We start from the raw sequence: 25331 nt of genomic DNA, 5'->3' as shown, positions 1-25331 counted from the left end.
AGAAGAGTGGCCAGGACACTCTGCTCACTCTGGGATTATGGCAGACGGTTATGGGGATGGCTACAGGAACAGAACAACATGCAGCACAGAGGTTAACCCATCTGGGCTACTGCACTGTGGTGAGACATTGCTGCCAAGGGAGAAGAATTTATTGTAAATCATGGACATTCTCATATACCAAAGAGCCATGACAGTGAAGAATGTCAAAACCATGAGCAGGTAGACCAGTCTGCTAGAAATTAAGATGTCATTTCAACTACCTGAAAAATGAAAGACAGGCAAAGACAGTGTTTTTTGAGAAGGGACATGAAGTGGTGTTTAAAACAAAGAACAACTATTGTACAAGACATTGCTAACCACAGGCCAGTTATCTAGAGAAACTATAAAAAGGAGCATCAATAATTTGCAGTATGGAAGCAAGGAGTTGGAAAAAACACTGCTTGCAGAGACTACCTGTACTGCTCCCCTCAGTAAGGAGGGAAAAAAAAAAATAAATCACACATCATCCTCATACAAATGCATTAAGGATTTGAGCCTTCAGGGAGTTAAAGGCTACATCTACAATAAAATAGTAAGGACAACTGAACCATTAGAAGAGCCAGCACAGGGACAATTGCTGCCCACGACTGGACTGTTTTGCTCTCAGCCCCACCTCTGACCAACCTTCTCAGTTTACCCAGAGAGACCTTGAGGTAAGCATACTTGATCTCTCCTCAAGAACACTTCAGATAAGCCTATGCTGAGCAAACACTTGCACATGATCAATATGAATGTTAGATGAATTGGGTCTTGAGAATTCAGCCTTTCCCAGCATGGTCAATGTCAGCAGCACAGAAGTGGCAGACTGAGTTCTGTGTTTAATACTGAAGCCTACACTTTAAGGGCATGCCTGAAAGCCCAAGAAAATCACTTTGTCCCATTAGATAGCTATGTTCAAATCAGGTATAATTGAATATTATTTTCTTATAGTCCCATACATATGGCATTAGCTCATTAGCTCTTTATCACACTATTTACACAATGGGGAGGTTTAGGGTAATTTTTTTTTTTCCTTATTTCTGTATGTAGCCTAATCATGAGATGTTGGGTGATAGGCTGGACTTGGTGATCTCTGAGGTCTTTTCCAACCTTATTGATTCTGTGATTCTAATAGCTAGAAATACCATTTGTGGTTCTCCCCTGGTTAGGCGAAGCTTGCTTTTTTTGAACCAAAGTATGCCTAACAGAAGAGAAAAAGACGTGAGCACATTTTTTTGGGTTCCTCTGTGTGCCAAGACAAAGGCCTTTTCTCCTCACAGACAATTTTATTTTCAGCATAATTCCTTAAAGCAAAAGTTAATGTAGTAAGAGAATGCTCTGTCAATTGTTCTTTGGAATTAAATGACGATGAATGAATGAGATCACTGTATCTCCAACGAAAAGCACATTAAGTATTTAGAAACAATTCCTGACAGTATTGAAAAAGATGATGCTCTACAATGGATGTAGTTTCCCTCAGAAACACAGGAACTGGATGGAGGAAATGGATGGAGCAAGGCTGGTGAGAGGCCTTGAGCACAAGCCCTATGAGGAGAGGCTGAGGGAGCTGGGATTGTTTAGCCTGGAGAAGAGAAGGATCAGAGGCGACCTCATTGCCCTCTACAACTACCTGAAAGGTGGTTGTAGACAGGAGGGGGTTGGTCTCTTCTCCCAGGCAACCAGCACCAGAACAAGGGGACACAGTCTCAAGTTGTGCCAGGGGAGGTTTAGACTCGAGGTGAGGAAAAAGTTCTTCACTGAGCGAGTCATTCGTCATTGGAATGGGCTGCCCAGGGAGGTGGTGGAGTCGCCGTCCCTGGAGGTGTTCAAGGGGAGATTGGACGTGGCACTTGGTGCCATGATCTAGTTGTGAGGTCTGTTGGAACAGGTTGGACTTGATGATCCTTGGGGTCTCTTCCAACCTTAGTTACTGTGATATTGTGAAATATTCTGATTTCAAGAATTGGAAGAGACATATTGGCACGTGCTTGAACTTCCTCTCCAAATTAATATGAAAACAGTCTAACAACAAATGCCTTAAAAAAGTTGCTGACAACACCCTACAACTTACTCTACAAAATTATTTAAACATTAAGCTACTAATTGCCTTCTAGTGAGGGCATTTCTGTCTTCTGATATGTCCATTAGTGCTGCAAAGACAATCAAGCTAAGATATTATAAATAGTCACAGATATTACATAGTTCAATTTCAGTTAGTCATTTACGACCATAGATGATTCAAATATATCACATTCAGAAATAAATACTAACTAGAACAGAATCATTACTGCTGGTAATGGAGAAAAAATAATCCACCCATTCAGAACTTCAGACGCCAGGATATAGTTACAAGGTTAATATTTTCAATTGTATGTAGATAGTGATTTTGCTTGAGTAGTATGTATTGCCAAACAGACGTTCTTGTGATAATGTACAAACACCTCAGAATGAGGCTTTTCGATTAGAATCAGTGAGGTTGGAAAAGACCTCAGAGATCATCAAGACCAACCTATCACCCACCACCTCATGACTAACTAAAAACCATGGCTTCAAGTGTTACATCCATCCTTTTCTGAACACCTCCAGGGACAGTGACTCTACCACCTCCGTGGGCAGCACATTCAAGGGCCAATTACTCTTTCTGAAGAACTTTCTCCTTACCTCGAGCCCAAACTTCCCCTGGCACAGCTTGAGACTATGTCCTCTAGTTGGGGCGCTGGTTGCCTGGGAGAAGAGACCAACCCCCACCTGTCTACAACCTCCTTTCAGGTAGTTGTAGAAAGCAATAATAGCTACCTCTCATACTGAAACTGTTTTATAATTCTTTGGTGTATCACCAGAAGTCAAAATAAACAAGAAAAATAAACAAACCAGCTCTTTGCCTCTTTTTCTGTCTCTACCTCTTCCCTGCTCTTTAGCTACAGTTCTCAAAATACAACAGTTTTTGCTAGCTCTGCAAATTCAGTTAAGTAGCACCAATACAGAGGGAAAGAGGCAAAGCACACTGCATATAAAGCTATTGTTAGACAAATAAGGAACATTGCTCCTTTCAGCTTCATTCAAAACACAGACCATTTCACCGGCCCTTGCAAATGGAAATGAACAGAAATGAAAAGGATTCTTTCTCTTGCAATCATTTTGAGATTCTGCCAGCATGCAGATTCCAGAAGTAAATGTATGTCATAAAAATGTCACTTCACTTTTTCTTCCACCTCAGATTATCTACAGTTACTCTTCCTATAGAAATATGACTCTTGTGTTTCATACTCTAACTCCTGAGATAGGATGATAATTGTTAATAATACATATCCCTTACTGAACCTCTACAAGGCAGCTTGTCCTCTTGTAAGAGGTATCTGGAAACTGGTGCTGAAATACCCACCTGTCTACATTTAGCCCAGGGCTGAATTATAGCAGTTGCTCCGTCATACAATGACCCCTTCCCAGCCAGGAAGTGGAATCAGAAGACACGTGGGTTAAAAAGAAAACAGATTTAATGAAACAACCAAACTAATACTAATGCAAATATAAATGATACAAAGTCACAGCAGCAAGGTTAGCCCAGCAAACATACAATGCCCACAATAAATGGGAAAACAGTCCTAAGGAGAAGAGGAGTAGAATCTGAAGTAGCTCAAGCAGGACGGCCCTCTATCCTCAACTACATTCACCCTTAGTGAGTCTCTGGTATGGAATACACCTGTGAGCCAGCTCAGATCAGCTGCCCTGGCTGACTCCAAACTGTTATGCTGACCATTGCTGGCCCAGGATTCTGTCCCAGTGAAACCAGGACAATACCTTATATATTCCCCTCTTCCTATGATTTGTCTTTAGCAAAGACATCTGACTGTAAAGATATCCAAAGCTGACCATGTTTAGGTCAGTCATACCACAGGCTTGATCAGCTCTCATTTGGGTTATTATCACTGATGTAGATTACAAAAAAGGAGATCAGTGATTCTTTGTGTAAGACAACTGTATGACAGTAAAGAAGCTTGTTGTACAAGGCTGTAACACACATGCAGACCATTTACTATTTAGAGAAACCCTGTCATTGTAAATTAGGCCAAGAACTGACAAAAGGAAGAGTGCTAACAGTCAAATATGGAGCCCAGAAGCCTGTCAGCCTAGACTTTGGAGGACTATGTTCAAGCCACTGCTTTACCACAAGCTTCCCTATAATAGACAAACTACTTAGCCTTACAAAAGAAAGATTATATGAAGATAAATCTTCAGCTGGCATCCTGAAAAATCCTCTCCTCTCCTCTGATCCTCTCCCACAGCCACATAATTCAGAGGCTAAGAAAGCTCCACCAGGAGCAGGGAGATATAGAGTCCAGTTCTTACTCATAAAAATGTTTTTGTACACTGTGTTAACTGTAATAAAAAGCAATTGCAACCCACACTGAATCAATTAGCTAGTGTCATACTCCTTTCATCCCCCTCTCCCCAGCAATTAAACATTTTCAATACAAGAAAATGGATAGGTCCCCTAACTCAAACAATTTGGCTTTTTTAACTAAATCAGTCTTCTGGAAGATAAGGTTTTGAATCCTCTCAGCAAAGAAGTTAAATTGCTCTCTTGCTACCTAGAAATGATGAACTGCAAAAATGGAGGATTCTTTCACTGCTACTGCTTGCTTTCTCCTTTTTTGTCCTCTTCCAGCAGCAATGTAAGAGAAGCAGGAATCGCACTCATTCAGCTCAGAAAGGACTAAGGACAAACAGAAGAGGGGAAGATCAGGCAGCAAAGGTCCCAACTATGACAACCTTTCAAAGATTTCAGGCACAATACTTGCCCGTAAGCTTCTTGTTGCTTACCTGTATCTCACTTCTGCATATACTTGGAGGGAGTTTGATCCCATTAGAAGAGATTAATTGCCCATGTGTCTTCTACAGGTTATATTTTAGTTTCAGTCTTTGTAGTCAAGAACTAGGCTAAAGTTCCCCCTTCAATCTCTGACAGTAATTTAAGGGAAGGCTCCAAAAACTTGTGTGTCAATCATGAGGGAACAGGTCACCTGGGCCATAGCTCTTCCCTTGTCATGTACCTTATGAAACCAGAGAAGTCAGTCACACAAAAGTGTAGTCCACTGGAAATTTAAGCTGGATTTCAGTTGCTCTGCACTGCTGAAGCAGCGCAAAGCTGTCTTTAGAGATTTGTGAATGTAGCTTCTTATTGTTGCAACTCACCTTTCAATAAATTCTCCTCTAAGGAACATATGCTTTCCTTCTAAAATTTCTATAGTTTCAGTTATTGTTTGCTATCTATGCCACATTATTTATTAACATCTTGTGCTCCCATTCCCTTATTAAATTAGCAAACGCATCTCACCTAATAAGGTGAAGAGAACGCATTACTCACCACAAATAGCAGGCAAGAAGCACAAACCCAAGCTTACACTTCTCAGGAAAAGCTTTTGTGCACTCTGGCTCATTCAGGAACGAATCCCCATAAGCACCTGGATATGAGGGCAGGCTGGTGCCCAAAGGGCGCAGAGATCTCATACATACTGGGGGAATTTCTAGCAGTACTTTGTTTTGATACTTTTACTTCAGTTCCATGGTAACCCAACAGACATCAGCTAAGGATGAAGCTTTTGTTAGTATAAAGTGTACAAAGTTGCCTTTTTCTTTCTACTCTTTCTCCCTCTCTGAAAATAAACAATAAAAATACTCATTCATCTGCAGTATCACTGCATTAACAATTAATTGGAAATTACTGGTCCTTCCTGTGATCCCAGGGATGGTCTGTTTGGTTTTAAACCAGTAATGTGTTAAGAGAGCACGGTGTTCTTCTAAGAGCTCTTGAACACTGAGACAATTTATAGTCTTCCTCTTGTTTGACTTCTACAGCTGTTTTTTATCCTTATTTATTTATTTATTTTCCTTAAAGTTTTCTGCACTTTTATTTGAAACTAAATGCTAGCTTTATCTTCATGAAATTGAAGTGCTTTGATTAGATCAGCAGCCAGTATAAATTGATATAATTCCATAACTCTATGGGCTTCTCTAAGCTTACCTCCACTGTCAGTGTCTTTGTGTTACAGTGCAGACAAAAACAAACTACTGCACTAGGTTCACCTTATCAGACAAATAAATTGTCTATGCCACAATTTATCCTGAAGAGCAGCTGTTTTCTAAAAGAAGTTTCCTTTCAAATGAGAGGGTTAAAAATGACCTAATATACTGCAGCAAAATACTAAAAGCAATCAGAGAGACTGTTATTATTTCTTGAAACAGATGGAAATCTGCTATTTTCTTCCTTTCCTTCCAATATCCTGAAAAATAACTATGTGATTTAAGAACATAAAGCTTGCAGCTCAATTGTGGCAATTTATGTTCCTGTAAACTTGATGTAAGGCTGAGCAGCCCATTTTTTTTACTGCATATTGTAAAGGATGGTGTCTCAAAGGTCACAGCAATCTCCACAATTTTACTTCCCATTTTTTAAGTTTTTCACAGGAAAGTGTTGAGATTTGCCTCCAACAACCTACTTCTCTCAAAACTTGAACTGTGTATAAAGAATAGAAGGACTGCTCAATGAATAGGTTTTCCTGGGTAATACAAGTGAAAGACAAACCTTACATCATAAGAAGTACAATGTGTTCACAAAAATGCATTTCTGTTCCAAAGTAGGAATGGTAAGCAACCCCTTGCTCTAACCTTTTCTCTCTTCACTAAATGTAATATTTTCAGTTTCTTTTGAGGACTGTGTCTAATTCATTTTTCCAGCTTAGTGAGGCTCACCCTAAGTCATTTCCTATTTGCTCTCTTGCTGTGAGTGGAGTCACATTCCCAGTGAGAAGTCAGCTCAGTTCCAGTGATTATCTCTGCTGCGTGAGTACGCCTGGACTCAGGCGATGGCCTGAGAGGATGCCTGCTCATGCTGAGAACACAGTTTAACAGTATGTTAATAAACACAAGGGGAATTTGTTATGCAAACAAAGGCACACAGCCCCAAGGCAAATCCCTTTGCCCCCGGAGATGCAAAAACAGCAATGCATTTCGGGGATCAAGGAGAGTACCTCATTTAAGAAGCAGCCTCATTATAAATGCCTCCAGATTTGAGTGGGGAAAATTAATATGAAGACACACTATCATTTTCTTTTGCTCCTTCTTTGAGGATCTTTAGGTAGCATTAAGAGGAGTTATACAGATTAAAGGCAGAAAGGTTTGTTCTAGCTTCTCAACATAATAGTTACCATCACCACAAAGGAGCACACTTTCAACTGCCTATTAATTACATTTGACTGAAGTCCATAAGAGGTAGTTAATTTTAACATCCAAACATCTGTTTGCCTGTAAGAGACATTCCACTTATAAGGTAACATTAAAACAGAGCCTTGCAGTCAGTGTGCTTAAAAATCTTTTGTACAATCATTTTTTCCTATAACAATCTTTTGAACTCTTTACCTCCCCACCCAGGAACCCACCACTAAACCTAATCTATCTCAGGTTCTTCAAACAAGACAGTGTCACCAGTTTCTTGTTTCCTTCACCCATCCTCACCTCCCCATCAATTTTACATTCCAACTACACAGAGATATACATTAGAAAGTCCCACATTTCAGTATGCCACTACCATACAGAAAAATGTTAATCTCAAAGGCATTAGAAAGAAAAAAAACCAGTATTATAAGAAATATTCATTCACTAATTGAAGACTGTTTCAAAATAAGAAAGGCAAAGCCTAGAAAATCTCACTACTTACACATACTCTCCTCATGCTTCTGTTTTCATTAACATGTGTATAATTAATTAGAGTCCTCGGGGGGAAAATAACCACCATTTTATACACTCCTTTACTTCTGAAAAGCAATCAAGATCTATAATAGCCTCTCAGCTCTGAAGTTTAAAGTCAGTTTGTAAGAGTGAGGGAACCACAGTTGGTTTTAATTTATTAAAAAATAAAAATTGAAAGGTAGGGAAAAAAATGTGGCTTTGGGGACTAAGGACATTTTAAAAATAATAATTCTGTTTCCCAGTAGCAAATAATACACTTAGAAGCCTAGAATGGATTAAACAACTCTTATTTTTCAGTCTAGGACTCTATCATTTACAAACTGGTCAAAACTGTATCAAATACAACAAATACCTCCCATCGCATTCTAACATAATTTATAGCCCCCCAAGAGAAACAGGAGGAGGGCGTTGTGTTGCCTTCTGTTTGCTGCTTTGATCAGATTCTGGGGAAAAAAAATCCTTTTTGAAAGTGACTTCCAGGCATACATCCAGGTATTTCCAGCTCATGGATAGTTACAACAAACGTATTGAAGACAAGTATTTCAATCAAATATGAGATGAAGAATACTCTGATAGTGAAACTGCACATCTAAGGGTGGGATTAACCACATCTAACTGGCTGTTCCAACAAAGAAAGTTAAATAAGTCCAGTGGGGGATTCTTCCTATCTAGTTTGGACAACAAAGTTTATCAACTAATGGGCTCTCTGACACTCCACTGACTTACAGAGCATGTCTAAATGGGATAGGTAGATTAAACATCTTATTTTCAGATATCTGAAATTAGCAAACCTAACCACATGACACAGGATGACAGCACTGCAAGTATGATCAATTGAAAGGTTGTCTTTTTATGAAAGCCTGAGCTGGAAACTGACATAAGGTACCATGAGAGATTGGAGCCACTGAAGAAGAGTTCCATATGAGTTCTTTACCTGGACAACTCCCTAGGGCTTCTGGCCAGCCTGCTGAGGGACTGCAGCCACTGTTGTATGCCGATATAACAGCTTGGGAGATTCAGGCTCCCCCTCACCTTCTGCTCCCAACTTGATTCAGCACTATCCTCACTGCTTCCTGCGCTGAGACAGCATCTAAACTGACTCGGGGCAGGGCGGGGGGGGGAAATGTATGCAGGTAGGAAAGAGGGAGGAACAGTTTTCAACTGTGATTAGCAGGGAATTGAGGTAGAAGAACCAGCACAGAGTGGGCGAAGGACAAGAGTAATGCAAAGAAAAGCAGGAAAGGCTAAAGGAGGAGCTCCTTGGTAGCACCAAGCCGTTCAGATAATTTGGCTGCACAAATGCCTGAGCAAACTCCAGTTCTGTTACCCAGCAAGCCCCATCAGTTGTATCAAGACAAGGTGGTTCAAAGGTAAACTCAAGTAAATCTACATACAATTACATACACGCAATGTGTATATACACAATGCAATTAATCCTATCAGGAATAGATCAACACCAAGACAACAGGTTTGATCTAAGCTACAAATGGAAACTTAAGATTGTTATTGGACCAATGTTTAGCATACTGCTCTAACCTCACCTATTGTTCTAGGTCATGCTAGCTAGCAAGCAATTGACAGTTCAGCTTTAGGAATGGGCTGGGGAAGGTAGGTCAAGCAACATAATGATAAAATTGAGAGCAGCCCTGTAGAAAGGGATTTGTGCTGGATGAAAAGCTGGACACAAGCAACAATGTGCACTTGTGGCCAGGAGGGCCAATGGCATCCTGGCCTGCATCAGGAACAGTATGGCCAGCAGGAGCAGGGAGATCATTCTCCCCCTGTACACCACACTGGTTAGGCCACACCTCAAGTACTGTGTTCAGTTCTGGGCCCCACAGTTTAGGAAGGAGGTTGACTTGCTGGAATGTGTCCAGAGAAGGGCAACAAAGTTGGTGAGGGATTTGGAACACAAGCCCTATGAGGAGAGACTGAGGGAGCTGGGGTTGCTTAGCCTGGAGAAGAGGAGACTCAGCGGTGACTTTAATGCTCTCTACAACAACCCGAAGGGAGGTTGTAGACAGGCAGAGGTTGGTCTCTTCTCCCAGGCAACCAGCACCAGAACAAGAGGACACAATCTCAGGCTGCACTAGGGAAAGTTTAGGCTGGAGGTTAGGAAGAAGTTCTACACAGAGTGAGTGCCCATTGAAATGGGCTGGCTGAGGAGGTGGTGGAGTTACCATCACTGGAGGTGTTCAGGAGGAGACTTGATAGGGTGCTTGGTTGCATGGTTTAGTTGATTCGGTGGTGTTGGATGATAGGTTGGACGCGATGATCTTGAAGGTCTCTTCCAACCTGACCTGGTCTTGTCTATTCTATAAAGCTGTATTAAGTCCCATGTATTGCAATGTTTACAGTCTAACTCTGAGGATGGAAATCAGGATGTTCCAACTCTTGATGCTGGAAGTTAAATAGCTGGCCACTGCAGCAGTGAGTCAGCTAATTATCAAGTCCCAGTTTATTCAGCCTGTTTCATCTAAGAGTAGCTGGAATTATGGAAAAGAATGTCCTTCATGAACTATGTACACAAAAAAAGCAATGTGACAGATAGATAAATCCAAATACTTGAGCAAAGTATTTTTGCTGCCTGCAAGGCACAGCGATAAGGAGAAAATTATAGTCGTTATTGGGTTTTGCTCTAACATAAAATGCACAAATTTTATGCCCTCATGCTCCAGTCGGCTCTGCTTGACTGACAAGGTGTACAGGCACATTGGTACCAATTTCAACATCTTCCTGCACACAGGGATCCAATACTGCATAGCACCTGTTTCCCACCAAGGCACTTCCCAGCTGCACCTGCAGTGACTGCAGCCCAGCCAGCAATCACAGAGTGACTGGGATCATTCCCACCCCTGCAGTGACACAGATATTAGCAGCACCAACCATTGCCTAGCATTGTACAAAACCACAGTGCCAAAGGTTAGGTATTCTGCACTGCTGGTATAATTTCACTTCACCCTTTGCAACTTGTCCTTTTATCTAATTTGAGATAGAAGACAGGGCATTACAGTACTGGGTGGACAAAAGCTATGAGTTGTCACGAGCCTCAGGGAAGTCAAACTTACCACCTCTGCAAAGCAGTACTCAAAATATTGACGATAATGATAATTATAATGAACAGAGGAACAACTGCTAAGCAATTCCTCCTCCCAGGAGCTTGCATTTTTTTCCCTTTGTAAGGCACTTGGCCTTACTAGAGGCTGCTCAGCATTCCTGCTTTGGGCTCACTACTTACTACCCGACAACCAGAACTTGAGGGGGCAAAAGCTGAAAATCAGCCCCAGATAAATTCTTCAGTGACTGCTGCTGGGACTATTACAAACACCTGAAATCTCCTGCTGCAGAAGCAGAGATCATGGTGGAAGCACCACTCCAAGTCTTGGACAGCCCAAGGCAGGGAACACTGCACCTCATTACAAGTACCTGGCCTATCTTCCTGCTGTCTGACATATTTAACCATACTGTCTAAAGCAATCCATGTGGGAACCAGCACACAGATTATTCTCTGGCACTGCTGCCAAGTTCTGTGTAGCTCAAATGACATTTTTCAAGGATGGTAGAGAGTGAGCAGAACAACAGGGTTTTTTTGATTTGACCTGTCTCCTTGTCTAGTAATAATATATTAGTGATTATACATGACACTTACATAACATCCTCCATCTGAGCTGCTTCACTACCCTGCAGAAAAGAAGGAATAGCGTCTGTCTCTACATTATTAAAGGGGAAAGTAAGGTGATAAGGAAATGTGCTGACTGCAGTGATAGAGCATAGCTTGTGATTATGCCAGGCAACAGAACCCACAGCCAAGTCCTGAACCTTCATTCTTTGCTTCTCCCATCCCATCTTACATTCATGATCTTTCTCACAATCAGTCTTTCCCCATCACCTCTCGTTCTCCTAGTAAAATTTTCCCATATTATATTGTTATTCATTACTTTTGATAACATTTTCTTCTTTAACCACACATTTCTCAGCTAGTACCTTTAAGAGAGATCTCATAAATGTTTATAAATAGCTGAACAGTGGATGTCAAGAAGGTGCTACTCTCTTTTCAATGGTGGTCCTGTAGATAGAACAAAGGGCAACAGACCAAATAAAACACAAGAAGTTCCACCTCAACATGAGGAAAAACTTTACTGAAGTTGACTGACCATTGGAACAGGCTGCCCAGAGAGGTCATGGCATCTCCTTCTCCTGAGACTTTTAAGACACACCTGGATGCATTCCTGTGCAACCTGCCCTGGATGCTCTGCAGAGAAGTTGGACTTCATTTTCAGAGGTCCTTTCCAACCCTCACCATTCTATTACCTTCATTAATCCCATTTTTTGACTGAATTAAACACATAAGCCCTCCATTATGTTTTCTCCACTAGGCTGGAATACTCTTTTGCTGATACTCAAGACAGAAACAAACGACTGAAAAATCACAAGACAGCAGGGACTGGATGTCTTTTCCCCCATGACAGAACTTTCCTCATTTTGAACTGCTCTCAAAAGCAGACACAGGAGAAATGAGTAGTGAGAAGAAAAATTTAAAGAGAACATAAGGAATCATTGGTAGTGTCCAAAATTGTTTCACTTACCGGATACACCTACCAGGGAAATCTTTCACTCCTGCACCTGAAAAGTATTTCTTTTTGAGATAACAGGATGACAAAAGGCTCAAGGTGTACGTTTACAGGACAGCCAAGAAAGTATTAGTTTCACTACTAACACAGCTCAGCATAGGGCATATTCCCATAGCATATGACCTAAGTCCAACTGCAAAATGGTTCTTGCGAGTCCATGAGCCAAAGCATAAGAACATGAGAACAGGTCCCACTGGAACAGCAGTCCAAACATACATTACCGGGGTGCCTGAAGTCTGAATATTACTGCAGGCAGCCAGCTACTTAGGTTTATTACCAGACATAGTGAAAACTCAGAATTTCAGCTTTCATTTTCTTATACAGGAAAAAAAAGAACCAGGACATATACTCTGGGGTTTAGAGTACATATGGATTAAGATGCTTAAAGCCTCCATAAATTGAAACCACCTGCTTTCCTTAGTATAATTCCAGACAGAAAAATACAAAGGAGATACTCCATTGAATCAATAATCATACTCACTTTTGCCAACAAGTCTTCAAGTACATTCTCAGATGTGATTTGAATATAGAAAGACACTACACTTTGGAAAAATCAGTCTAGAAAGACTTTCTCAGGACCTTTCCTCATGTCAGTGTAGTCTACACAATGCTACTACTCTGCTTGTCAAAGAGGCACAGTAGAGTTCAAATTCTCTTGCACTCACAGCAGATCAGCCAGTGTGTTGAGATAACTTATTTGAGGTTTTATTTGCAAAGGACAGCATCTGGTACTTAATCTTCAGAGCAGAAGGAACCATTTACACAGATCTGAGATCACTTTGTGACAGGTGCCAAAGAGTCATTTCCAGAGCCCTGTGAGCTGACCATATGCTACATCTTTCCCCCAGCTGGAATAAAGGCATTCAGCCATCATATAATTCAGCAGCAGCATAGGATAAATAGATAAATAAGTGATAAAGTGACACTGTATATTTATGTCTCAAACTCTGCAAAAACTGTGGTTCAGAGTAACTCCTGGAACATGAAGATGAAGCTGAATTTGCTGCAAAGCATCAAAAAAGGCATACCCTGATACCACTTCTTTCCCAAACATATTCCAACTCATAGAAGCCTGAGCCATGTTTATAGAAAAGTCTCTACCAAGACATAATAAAAGCATGAGAGGACAATGAGAATGATTCATTGAATGTTCAGTGGAAATAGTAATAAAATCAGCAAATATTCAGTAATCAAAGTGCTTGTTCAGTCTGAAGTTAACTAAGCTAATGTCACAAAACTGAAGTATGAGAAGACAAGCAGGAATCAGGATGATAAAGTCTGGCTTGTGGGAAACGATGACTAGGACCGCACAAAAACCAGTTGAGATTTGTCTCATCAGTTCTGCCAAAAAATTCTGAACTGAGCTGAGGTATAGAAATTGTACACAGACCTCAATTTCTCCTGTGTAGGGGTCTGACCTCAGCCAGCCACATTCCTTAGAGCACAAAAAAGATGCATCTACATGTTGCTCTCCTAGTTGTCAAAATCCCTCAACAGTTTAAAGAGTGATATCTGGACAGCTATTTCTACCACTTTTTCAGAGGCACCACCTGGGACAGGAAAGTTTTCTACATTTTTTAGAACTGGAGAAAGAGAAAGGATTTAAGGATCTACAGGTGTGGCAGTATAGCTTCAGTTACTTCCATCTGAGTTAGTCTGGCAATTTTATTTTGGAGTCATTTCAATCCACTACAACAGGGCATGAAAGAAAAATCCTGCCTCTCGTGATTGATGCAATGCAAATAATCTCTCATACACTTTGTAAGCCCTACTTCTAATTCCAAAGATTGATGTAAACTATAAGAATCCTTTGAACCAGGGGTGGCCAGTGACAATGAGAGAAGATAAGGAGCAGTTCAGACTCTCCATGTAAGCCTGTAGAAGTTCATCCAGATCCATTCCACACATACCCACAAAAAAAGATTTTCAGGATCTGGACTGTGTAACTAGCACAAGCCTAGCACCGTCGGGTTCAGCCATCATTAATTTCCAGCCATTTGGGAATGGGTGATTATTTGACAATAAGGTGTGATTTGAGAGAGGTGCTATTATAATGTGGAGAGAGCTGCTATTCTTGTTCTGCAGCAAAGAGCTAATACAATGGCAGAGCAGTGTGACTGTGGTGAAATTCACGGGGGAACAGATTTCTTCCCAGGGCTCAAATTATCAGCACATTTTCATTGCTGCCTCCAGAAAGAGACATGTAATGCTGTCAGATGCTGTTGAGTCGGGACTTTTTCAAAAGAAATGGAAGCATATGCATTAAAGAGACCAATATTTACACAAGGACAATCCTTTCGTGAAACAAATGCTGGAATCCTGCCGGTTACAGTCCTTATTTTGAGATTTTACATGAGGACTGGAGTGGATATAATGCATCCTATCCATGCACTACTTTGATTACCACAAATTAATTTTAAAGTGTTTGAGTAAAAAAAATCAAGGCTGCATTTAGAGAGACCACTGTCCTTGGTACACCCAGTCCGAGCAAAATTACTCCAATTCAGGCTTCACTTCCTGAAAAGGAATGTAACTTTAATGAAATAAAAGACTCATCATGCCCAGCCCAGGTTGAGAATAACACCCTATCCTGTTGCCATTACAGAGAGAGACAGAAATATATCAAAGTTGCCTAGACACTTAAAAGAGAATGGGAAATAAAAGGGACATGTCCAAGCAGTGCTGGTGGCAGGTGTCGGAAAGCGAACATCAGCAGGATCAAATAGGACAGCTTTTCTCTGTTGCTTCTTGAAAGGAAATGAAAAACCCAGGACCCATAGATTTTTATTAAATACAAAGGAAAATTAGATTAAGGTAACACTAAAGGAAGAGCCTGGGGTTCCTACAGCATGGGCTTGCAGAACTTGGCTTACTCACCTCCCAGGGCGCAGTACAAAGACAGAACATTTGGCATCAAATCTTTGCTAGTATTTCCCTATGGAGCTTCTGGGTGAGCTGGAAGATATGTCAAAGCAATTCAAGGTGCATGAGGTACTTTTTATTTCCCCCATCTTGGTACAATCCTTTTGTGATGTCCTGCTGAAGGAAAGGCGAGATATATATATATACCAAAAAGGTTAAGAGTTCACATCAGCTGGGCCAGATTTGACTCTAAGAAGAAAGCTAATCTGCTGTGGTGTCAAGTACATTGCTCTACTCCCTGCTCTGGAGGGAGCTGATTTAGCTCCTGTAGTTAAGGAACTAAACTAGGGCTCAGGAGAAGTGGGTTCATTTCTCAGCTCTGCTGCACATGTCCCATCTGACAATGGTTGAATCACTTAGGTCACATGTACATCACAATAACTGGGATAGTACTCCTCATAGCAGAAACCATCAGTGTGCACACAGCACTGAGCCCTGGACCAGAAGTGATTCATCTGCATGGCACTACTAGGTGAAATTACCAGCTTGGTCCACAGCCAGCTTGGAAATCCCTGCATTGTGCTCCACTGATGCACAGAGATATGCCTGCACTTTTTTAACGGGTGATCAAGCTGGTACCATTTATTATACTCATTAATACTGCCTGGTTGCATTATCTTACTTTGATCCCCTCTGCTCAGCTGCTTCCTAACTTGACTCAATTTAACTTGTTTGGCAGAAATTTTACTTGCCCATTATCTCTACAGTTATTTATATCTTTTCCTGGAAATTTTCAGGTGATGCTTTTCAGTCATTTCCAAGAAAAAGGCTAATGAGAAATTACTCTCTTCATAACAATCCTTTCTTTGGCATGCTCTCCTGCAACTGGCCATTAGGCAAAGAACAGAAATTTGTCTGGGGAGAGAAAGGTTGTGCCTTTTGCCCTGTATGAAAATTAGTCCAAATGTAACCAAGTTAAAAGCCTTGAATAATTGCTGTTTGTGCATATCTGTGACAGACTTGCTTTGATTTTAGCAGCTGAATTCCCACAAGAGCCTTCACAGGATATGCTGGAGATTTTCACAGCTCCTGTGCTTGAGGAAGCGGTGTCTGTGCTACTAAGCAGAGAACAAGGAAGTGTGTTTAAGCCAAGGGTTATAGCTCTAGTTTTCCACTGTAATGACTGCTTTCAGACATGAGAACTAAAAATACACAAGGATGTCTTTCCTATGCTGTTGGTGCCCTTTCTGCCCATCCAAACAGCATGAGTGATATAGTTTGCCCCATCAGAAGATGTAGGAGAAGGGGAAGAAAGATAAGAAATCTGACATAGGGTTGGTGCAGAATTCAAGAGCATGTAGAAGCAAAAGGAGGCACTAAGAACAGGACTTTATGGTGAATGGTGCAAAAGAGACCTAAACAAGGTCTGTGGTGACAGACTCATAGAACTCCTAGAATTGTTCAGACTGGAAAAGGTCTTTAAGATCATCGAGTCCAGCTGTTAACATAACACTGCCAAGTCCACTAAACCATGTCCCTAAACATCATGTTGCCTCTGGGAAGACAAGGTGTGCCAGGAAGCCAAAAGTTCAGTAGACAGGTTGGACTTGATGATCTTTGAGGTCCCTTCCAACCTTGGTGATTCTGTGATTACCGTGTTCACTTTATGAACATTGAACTGATATAAATGCACATCCCACATAAAAGGTTTAAATGTTTGAGTGATATTCTTGATGTGTTCAAAAAAACCAACAACATTCAGTATCCTTTTGCATATGCAGATCAAAAATAAAAAGACAACAAAAGATGCAGAGACACAAATTTCATTCTTTGGCATCTTCCTAAACACATGCAGGTCATCAGCAGAGTTCATAGCTTCACTGCCAACACACAGAATCTGTCACTGAGCTAATGGAATGGCTGTTTGCATTAATAGATTGCTGTTCTCCTTGTGGACAGATGCTGAAGAAGGATGCAACACCCAGTTCTGGCAGATGGTTCCAGAGCAGAGCAATGACATTCAAGGATCTTGGGCTCAAGATAGCTGCTCAGATGTGTTCATATGCCATTGGACTCGGTAAGGGAATATGCCAGTGCAGCTCAGACACATCTACTGCTACTTGCAAGCTCGATTTCTTTTCTTATGAAACCAACAGACAGAAGCCTGATCTTGCATCTTCCTTGCACTTGGCACATCAGTCAGTCACATCCCAGAGTTCTCACTGCACTCTCAGCTTTCTTATCCAGCAAGTATTCATCTGACTGAACATGCAGCCTCACATCAGCCTCACATCCTCTGATTTTCAGAGCCAGAGGCTTGTTGCAATTTCTGTGCTATACTCAGCTTCCCTATTCTAGTCTCAGGCTGCGCCAGGGGAGGTTCAGGTTGGATGTTAAGAAAAAGTTCTATACAGAAAGAGTGATTGCACATTGGAATGGGCTGCCTGGGGAGGTGGTGGAGTCACCATCATCGGAGGTTTTCAGGAGAAGACTTGATGGGGTGCTTGGTGCCATGGGTTAGTTGTTTAGGTGGTGTTGGATTGGTTGATGGGTTGGATGCAATGATCTTGAAGGTCTCTTCCAACCTGGTTTATTCTATGTATTCTAATCTATTCCCTGCTTTCCATCACCCAGTGCCATATTTCTCTCCACAAGACCTGCCACTTTTGTCCTCCTGTTTTTGATCTCATGATTCCTTTCCTTCACTTTCCCAGTCAGATCTGTTGTCTCTTCCACCTCATCACCTTCTCTCCAGTGGATCTACATCCTATCCTCCAAACTCATGCAGCTTCATCCTCCTCCACCATGTGCAGGCCTTCTTCACCATTCCCAACCCCAGCCAAGCCTCACTTTTGCTTCTTGTCCCCCTCCCCACGGCCAGCTCTTCAGACTAGTTTACACAAACCAGTTTTCACAGTTTTGTAACAAGGACTGATTTCAATGTCATGCCTGATACAAAGGCATACAAAACTGCTTTAGCATGGTCTAAACAAAATGCTTCTAGCAAGCTCCTTTCTCCAAACTGGATAAGCCATCTCAATACTACAAAAAATTTGACCCCTTACTAAAAAAAAGCAAACAGAAATCATAGCAACAGTCAGCTGAGCATTGCAGATGACAGACTAAGAAAAGCATTGGTCAACCCTAAAATTGAGTAATGCCATCAAACATGTATACACTAAAAGCTGCTGCAGGTAACAGTGGTAGAGTGCAAGATAAACTACACTGAAGTCAACACAAAAGCCAAGCAACACAAAAACCAAGCAAGTGACCTTTCAATTTAAATGCATTTTGAATGTAGGTCAAGGAGAATAGCGTTCTGAATTTCACCTGCACCTCTGTGCTTTCATTTTTACTGATGTATGTACAGGCCAAATCCATTCTATGAGCTGAAGCAGTTTAGTTGATCTGATTAACAGAATTTAGTTAGCCAGTCATCTTTTAGAACTATCTTAAAACCCCAAATAGCGGTAGATTTGAAAAAAAAAAAAAGGGTAAGGAAAAAAGCTTCCATCCAAGGGCTGGATAGAAACATGCAGCTGAAAAATAATCATCTTGCAATTAAAAAATAAAATCCACAAAACAATAAAGAATTGCTAAATATGCAATTTGTTTCAAACGAGTCACTGAAATCCATTATTAACTGAACCAACTTTGGCTATTTAGTGATTTTGATTGCTTTTGATACTGTTTGTTTTATGATGTTTTAATTATTGTTGTTTATTTATTACAATAATTGCATTTTAATTGTCTTTGGAGCAGCACCCTGACTGTCTTGGCAGGGAGGCACTAAATAAATAAAATCATTATTATTATAAACCTAACTGATGGTAATAGTTTTTCACTGTGTATTGTTAGCAGTGTGGAAAGAAAAAAAAATGTATGCATGTGTGTATATATTGGACACAAGAGAAAAACAATCAGAACATCAAGGTTATACATCTAACTCTGCCACTGGTTATGTGTGTGACTTTGAAAAGTCACTTAGCCTCCCTCTTATCTCCATTTATTCATCTGTAAAAGGATTATCATAACACTGCCCAATCTCCCAGGATTAGCAGAATTAGCTAATGTCTCTAAAGCATTTTGATCTCCTCGAATGAAAACTGAAAAAAGCTTTAATCTTTAGATTATTAATGATATAAAAGAAAACTGGCATAAACCAGAAAGAGTTACTCTAGCATTAATATTTTTAATATACAATTGGTGCATTTGCATTGTCTATACACTTAGATGATGAATCTTTCATAGATTCCTAAGTAGCTAGTGCTAATAAAGGCGAAATTACATTCCAGAAAGCAATGTCTTCCAGAGTTTCCAGTCTGGAACAAAATAATTGGGAAACAGTGCTCTTAAATACATAAATTTTGTCCTTCTTATTCCTCCATTTGAATTTTTTTCTTTAAAAAAAAAAAAAAAATCAGCACTTTTTCCTCAGGATGCCCAAAGACAAAAGTTATTTCTGCAAAGTCACTGCATAAAAATGCAACAAAATAAAGACAAACAAAAAAAAAAGGGGGGGGGGAGGTGGAATGCTACACACAATTCAGAGAAAAGATCTAAGCTTTGATTTCAAAGTTACTCCAGAAGTTACAGAAAAACAAAACTTTGAAACTAACAGACTGCACAGGTAAGGGGGATTTAAAGTTGTTAGAGAAATTTTTAAGTGTAAAATATTCTAATTTAATTTCAACCACATACTATTCTAGGCTCTGGTTCATTATGATAGGCTGTGACCTAATCAACAGGTTTGGGTTTTTTTCCCAAGCGGCTGGTTAGAAACTCCTACATTTAGTGAAAGAAGAAGAAAGAAATACAAGTTTACACCACAGTAACCTACCTGCTTACTGGGTCTCTGGTCTGAAGAACTCAGTCTGCTATTCCTTCTCCCTGTTCCCATTCAGCCTCTTAACATACCTTTCTGCTGTTGCAATTTACAGTCAGTTCAGCTAAACTACAGGGAAATTCCTAACAAAATGAATTCACCTTTGCTATGAATAGGTTCTCTTGCCCTCACTGAGATTTATTTCATAATGATAATTCTTACTATTATAGAGGGCTACGAGGTTGTGATGCTTTTGAAAGTTTATGCAAAAAATGCTGACCTGTAATTCACAGCTCTGTGGGTTTAGTTATCCCCCTCGATCTTTGCCTTTGCCATGCTTCATTTGCACATATCAATACTGATGCCTGTTGACAGTCAAATTGCTGTTCACACTCCTATTAATTAAAAATTTATACAGCTGATAATTTGTTATACACTAAGAATATTGCAGCTATTATTAATGACATTTAGCTTCCCATCTTTTTCTTCCCCTAGTGCCATTTGCAATGTTATTAAAAACTGTAACAGGACATCAAGAGACTTCAAATGAAATCCTGGTTTTAAACCTTTCACATGGAAAAAATATACCTAAAAAGAGTGTAAACAAGAAATTAATATTGAGTGCTCAGGCACTGGAATGTGCGGCCCAGGGAGGTGGTTGAGTCGCCAACCCTGGACATGTTTAAAGGTCATTTGGTGTGGTGCTTGAGGATATGGTTTAGGGGTGGACCTTATAGAGTAGGGTGTTCTGGGTTGGGCTTGGTGATCCTGAGCATCTTTTCCAACCTGAATGTTTCTGTGACCTGTGAACTGCAATGCAAAGGTTCAATGTTATGTTTCATGTTGGAACACCTGTGTTTGGCAGATATCACCATCACAATTCATTTTGTAAGTTCATGACAACATTTTCAAAGAGGACTCAGAATGCCTCAGGTGATCCAGCTAAGGCTTATATTGCAGATGTGCCAAGCCCTTGATACCAGTCACAGTCAGTAAAAATTGCAGTAGCTAAGTGCCTCTGAAAGTCAGACCCCAGATTATTCGAGCTAGGCTTCAAAAAACTCAGGGACCCAAAATCAATGATCATTTTCAGCAACTTGCCCAAGGTAATGGAGTAAAACCTTTGCAGAGCTTGGGGCACATCCCAATCTTCTGCTGCTCAAATTGCTGCTGTAGCTACAGTGAGATCTTCTCTCCTAACAAGAGCCATGCTTAGTACATTGGGCTTCTCCCACAAATCCAGCATCTGAGCACTCTGCCCACACAAGCAGAGGGTTCTCCCCTCACCTGATTCCTGCACTTGACTCCTATTGATTCCTAACAACAGCTTAAGTGTGTTGGTATGCATGACCAGCCAAAGGGATGTGCCACATAGCTGACCAGGATCCCATGCTCAGCATAGTTTTGGTCAGTCGGCATACTTTCCAAACAGCATCTATGGCACTCTGGCTCACCTCTCAAGATGAACTGAAAACCCTCAGTTCTCCAAGACCCTATAATCGCAGCTTCTTACCTTCCATCATTTACCTTTAGGCTTTACACGGCCAACACATTGCTGAAGTAATTTTCCAGTCATTAGTCAGTCTGTAACCAGCATTTTGATATCTATGAGATCTACGAGCTGATAGAACTCCACATCCTCCAAAAATGGGACTCTCCATTATCTTCATATAATTACCCCCTTCACTGAACTCCCCTTCTACCTGCCTCTTTCCAGTCCATGAATACCCAAAAACTTTTTGCAGGGCAACCTAAAGTATAAATTTGCAGTACATCACCCTCCCTTCTCCACATTTTTAAACCTATGATTAATGCATCGTGTCTTACATTTTCCCTTCTTTCATAGAAGGATGAAATACTTCAGATTACTTCACAATTGTCATGGGGTAAGAGTATGCATGCAAAAATGTTACCATGGAGCTGCTAGGACACTGAATTCATAGCTTCACTTCCTCTGTAGAAACTTACTTGGATGTCCATACCCACATCTTATTTGCACAAGTTCTTAGAGAGACCCGAGGCTGGCATTAGGAGAATCAAATGTCCCTGCTTATTATGGTGAATGGGAATTGCATACGTTGGAGTCTCCGGGACTCTTAGTGTCTGTGAATAACTCCCATTAACATTTATGGGGGGGTATGCATATTGAGGGAAAGAAGAGAATAGGCCCCCATTGAGAAGAGAGCAGACTCCAGCAATTCTATTCATATCACATTGTGTGCTTTGGTCTTTACTAATCTCAGCAAAGTATCCTCATGCAAGGCTCCTGAAGTGGGGATTTTTTTTTCTTTTTATCTCCATGGAAATTGTATTTTTTTGAATAAGAAAGGTGACAAATAGTTAGCTTATGCTCCAGTAAATCCACAGTCAAATTATCTCATTTAAATATCCATTCACCTCAAAACAAACATAGAAGTTGAGACTGTGCAGATACATTCTTTGCTGCAGTAAGTAGGAAACTCTCTTTTGTCCTTGTTCTGGCTACATCGGGGTCTGCTTATTCCCTCACATACACCTGTGTTCTCTTGTAAGCATTTTTTACCTGTCAAATGAAGGTCTCTCCCTTTGTCATAGGGCCAATAGGCTTTCACAACATGAGCTGTTTCCCAAAATTTCCACAGAGCTACCACCAACAGCACAGCTTCACCACAGGGTAAGATAAGCACAGGCTAGGCAGTGACAGGATTTTCACTCTTGCCTGCACTGTGCAAGATTAAAATGCCAGCAGCTAGTCCTCCTTAGCCTCTCTGACTGTTGTTATCATCAGGAGAGGTGAATCAGTGCTGTACAAATGCTGGAAAATCTAAAGAAAAATGTTAGTGCCAGCAAAAGCACAGAGGCTTAACTGAAGTGCTGATAGAGAATACTTTGGACAGCAAGAACTGGTGGTTGTGTTACAGAGAGGAAAAAACCTTCAGAACCTGCCTTTTTGTTCTTCAAATGCACATATGAACATTTTCATTTAGCTAAGGCTTAAATTGAGGTTGTGATTTTTAAAACGTTTATGGTTCACTCTCGTCTGCAAGCAAGTAACACCAGTGTGACCACATCAAAATCAAACGTAAAAGCTGTTTCTCCCCTCTTCTTCACACTGACAATGATGAAAAGAACCCTGCACAAACTACAACAGATAGTGTTTTTTCACCTCCAATTCAGAAGCCCCACATTCTTTTCATATAATACCAACTAGCAAATGAAGAAACATTTAATGTCTCCCTCCTCAGATTTAGCTGACATTTGAATTCTTACAAACCTGGGAAATATGTAAATGTGAAATATTACTGTTCGCTAGAAATTATGCGGTGACCTAGAAGTTTACACCACAAATTCTCAGCACCACAGGGCAAGTAGTAACTGCCATAAGACAAAGGTCAAGCTTGGACTATTCTGTGTATCTGTATATTCTTCCCCAAAACTAAGAAACCGAAAATAAGGTCCAGCTTATCAAAATCAAGACACACAACCTGGCAGGACATTAGCTTCTCATTTGTCCAACCCTTAGAAACTAGCCTTCAGGAGAAGGTGCAGAAGACCATTCACCAGAACAAGACGACACAGTCTCAAGCTGCACCAGGGGAGGTTTAGGCTGGAGGTTAGGAAGAAATTCTACACAGAGAGAGTGATTGCCCATTGGAATGGGCTGCCTGAGGAGGCGGCGGAGTCACCATCATTGGAGGTGTTTAGGAGCAGACTTGATAGGGTGCTTGGTTGCATGGTTTAGTTGATAAGGTGGGTTGGATAATAGGTTGGACTCGATGATCTCGAAGGTCTCTTCCAACCTGGTTTAATCTATTCTATTCTCTATAACAATAGCCTCATGGAGCTAATTTCCAGCAACTAATTACAACCCAAACACACAGAGATTAGTGAGATGACATCCAAGCACACAAATGTTTGTGATGATGCAGGTGCTACAGGGTATTTTGGATGAAGTTAACTACACTTGCGCTATAGGGTCATTATACCTTACTCATTCTGAAGAGCAGTCCTTTCTGCTGACCAGCCACTGCTACGGAAAAGTTCTTACAGAACAGCAGTACCCTGTGCTCAGCATGCCTAAAGCTGCGACAGAGCCAAACAGAACTGACTAAGTTTTGGAAACAATCTTTGCTGCAGTTGCCTCATTAGCAATATTTAGTCTCCTGACAGATCTGAATGATAAATATTTGTTTCATACATCACAAACTTTAGAATTTCAGTGATGTAGGTGAAAACCCATGGCAGCTAGCTCATAAGGATACAGCAACTAGTTAAAGATGTAAGGACACAGGGCAAGCAATTTGCTTCAGCCTATGGTAAACAATGTTTTTGTGTCACTGTAGGTGTTCTCTATTGTCCTAGTGCTTTGCTTGTCTCTCTTTTTATGATGCTGTCAATGGCTGCTGTAGGCTTGCAAAACAAACAGATGCCAACACCAAAGGACAACACTATTCCTCAAAGCCTCTGCTGTTTCTCTTCAAAATAGGGGCTTTTTTTCTGACATTTCACAATCCTGACAGCATTTTCTTCTTTATGGTGTTCCCACAAGCATTGTAGTTTAGTGTGTCTTCCAGTTTCTGGATTATGCAGTAGCGTGCAGAGCAGAACAAAAATGCCAGCGTAACTGAGGAGAGACTCAGGATTTGTTTTCAGCAGCCTAAAACTTAGCCAGTAAGCAGCAAATGGAAGTTGCCATGTGGAAGGAACCGTAATTAGACACAAACCAGACTGGTAACACTGACAGTGACAGATGCCCCTGAGATAGATAGGTGATCAATAGACAGTCTAATCTTTTGTTTTCAAATCATTATTGATAGTACATCTTAAATTAAATCATTCTGTAAATGTTCAGCTTTCATAAAAAAAGTATTCTGATTTTTTTTTACATTAAGCAGCAACTGAAAAGCAGATAAATCAAGTTCAGAACAAACTAGTACTTCAACATTTGTAATTAAGCATGATAACCAATTACAAAAATACCTAGAACAGCTCATGAGTCACTCTCTCACATCAGAGGTTTCCTAATCAATTTGAAATAACTAGACACTGCCATAGAAAATAAACAAGATCACAGCATTTGCTAATGAGTCTCAAAAATGGATTTTACTGCATGAAAATGTTCATTGTCAGGAGAAAGGCTGTGTTGCCAGAATCTTTAGGGGCATTTCTATTTGCATCTGATTAAAGTCCTCTGTTCTGTTCTTCTCTCACATCCTCTACAACTCCCTACTTCTTTTCCTTCTTTCCCTTCACTAAGTTGGTGTTGCCAA

This window comes from Dryobates pubescens, chromosome 9 (assembly GCF_014839835.1).
Source record: "Dryobates pubescens isolate bDryPub1 chromosome 9, bDryPub1.pri, whole genome shotgun sequence".
NCBI classification, from domain to species: Eukaryota; Metazoa; Chordata; class Aves; order Piciformes; family Picidae; genus Dryobates; species Dryobates pubescens.
Note: the sequence above shows the minus strand (reverse complement) of the source record.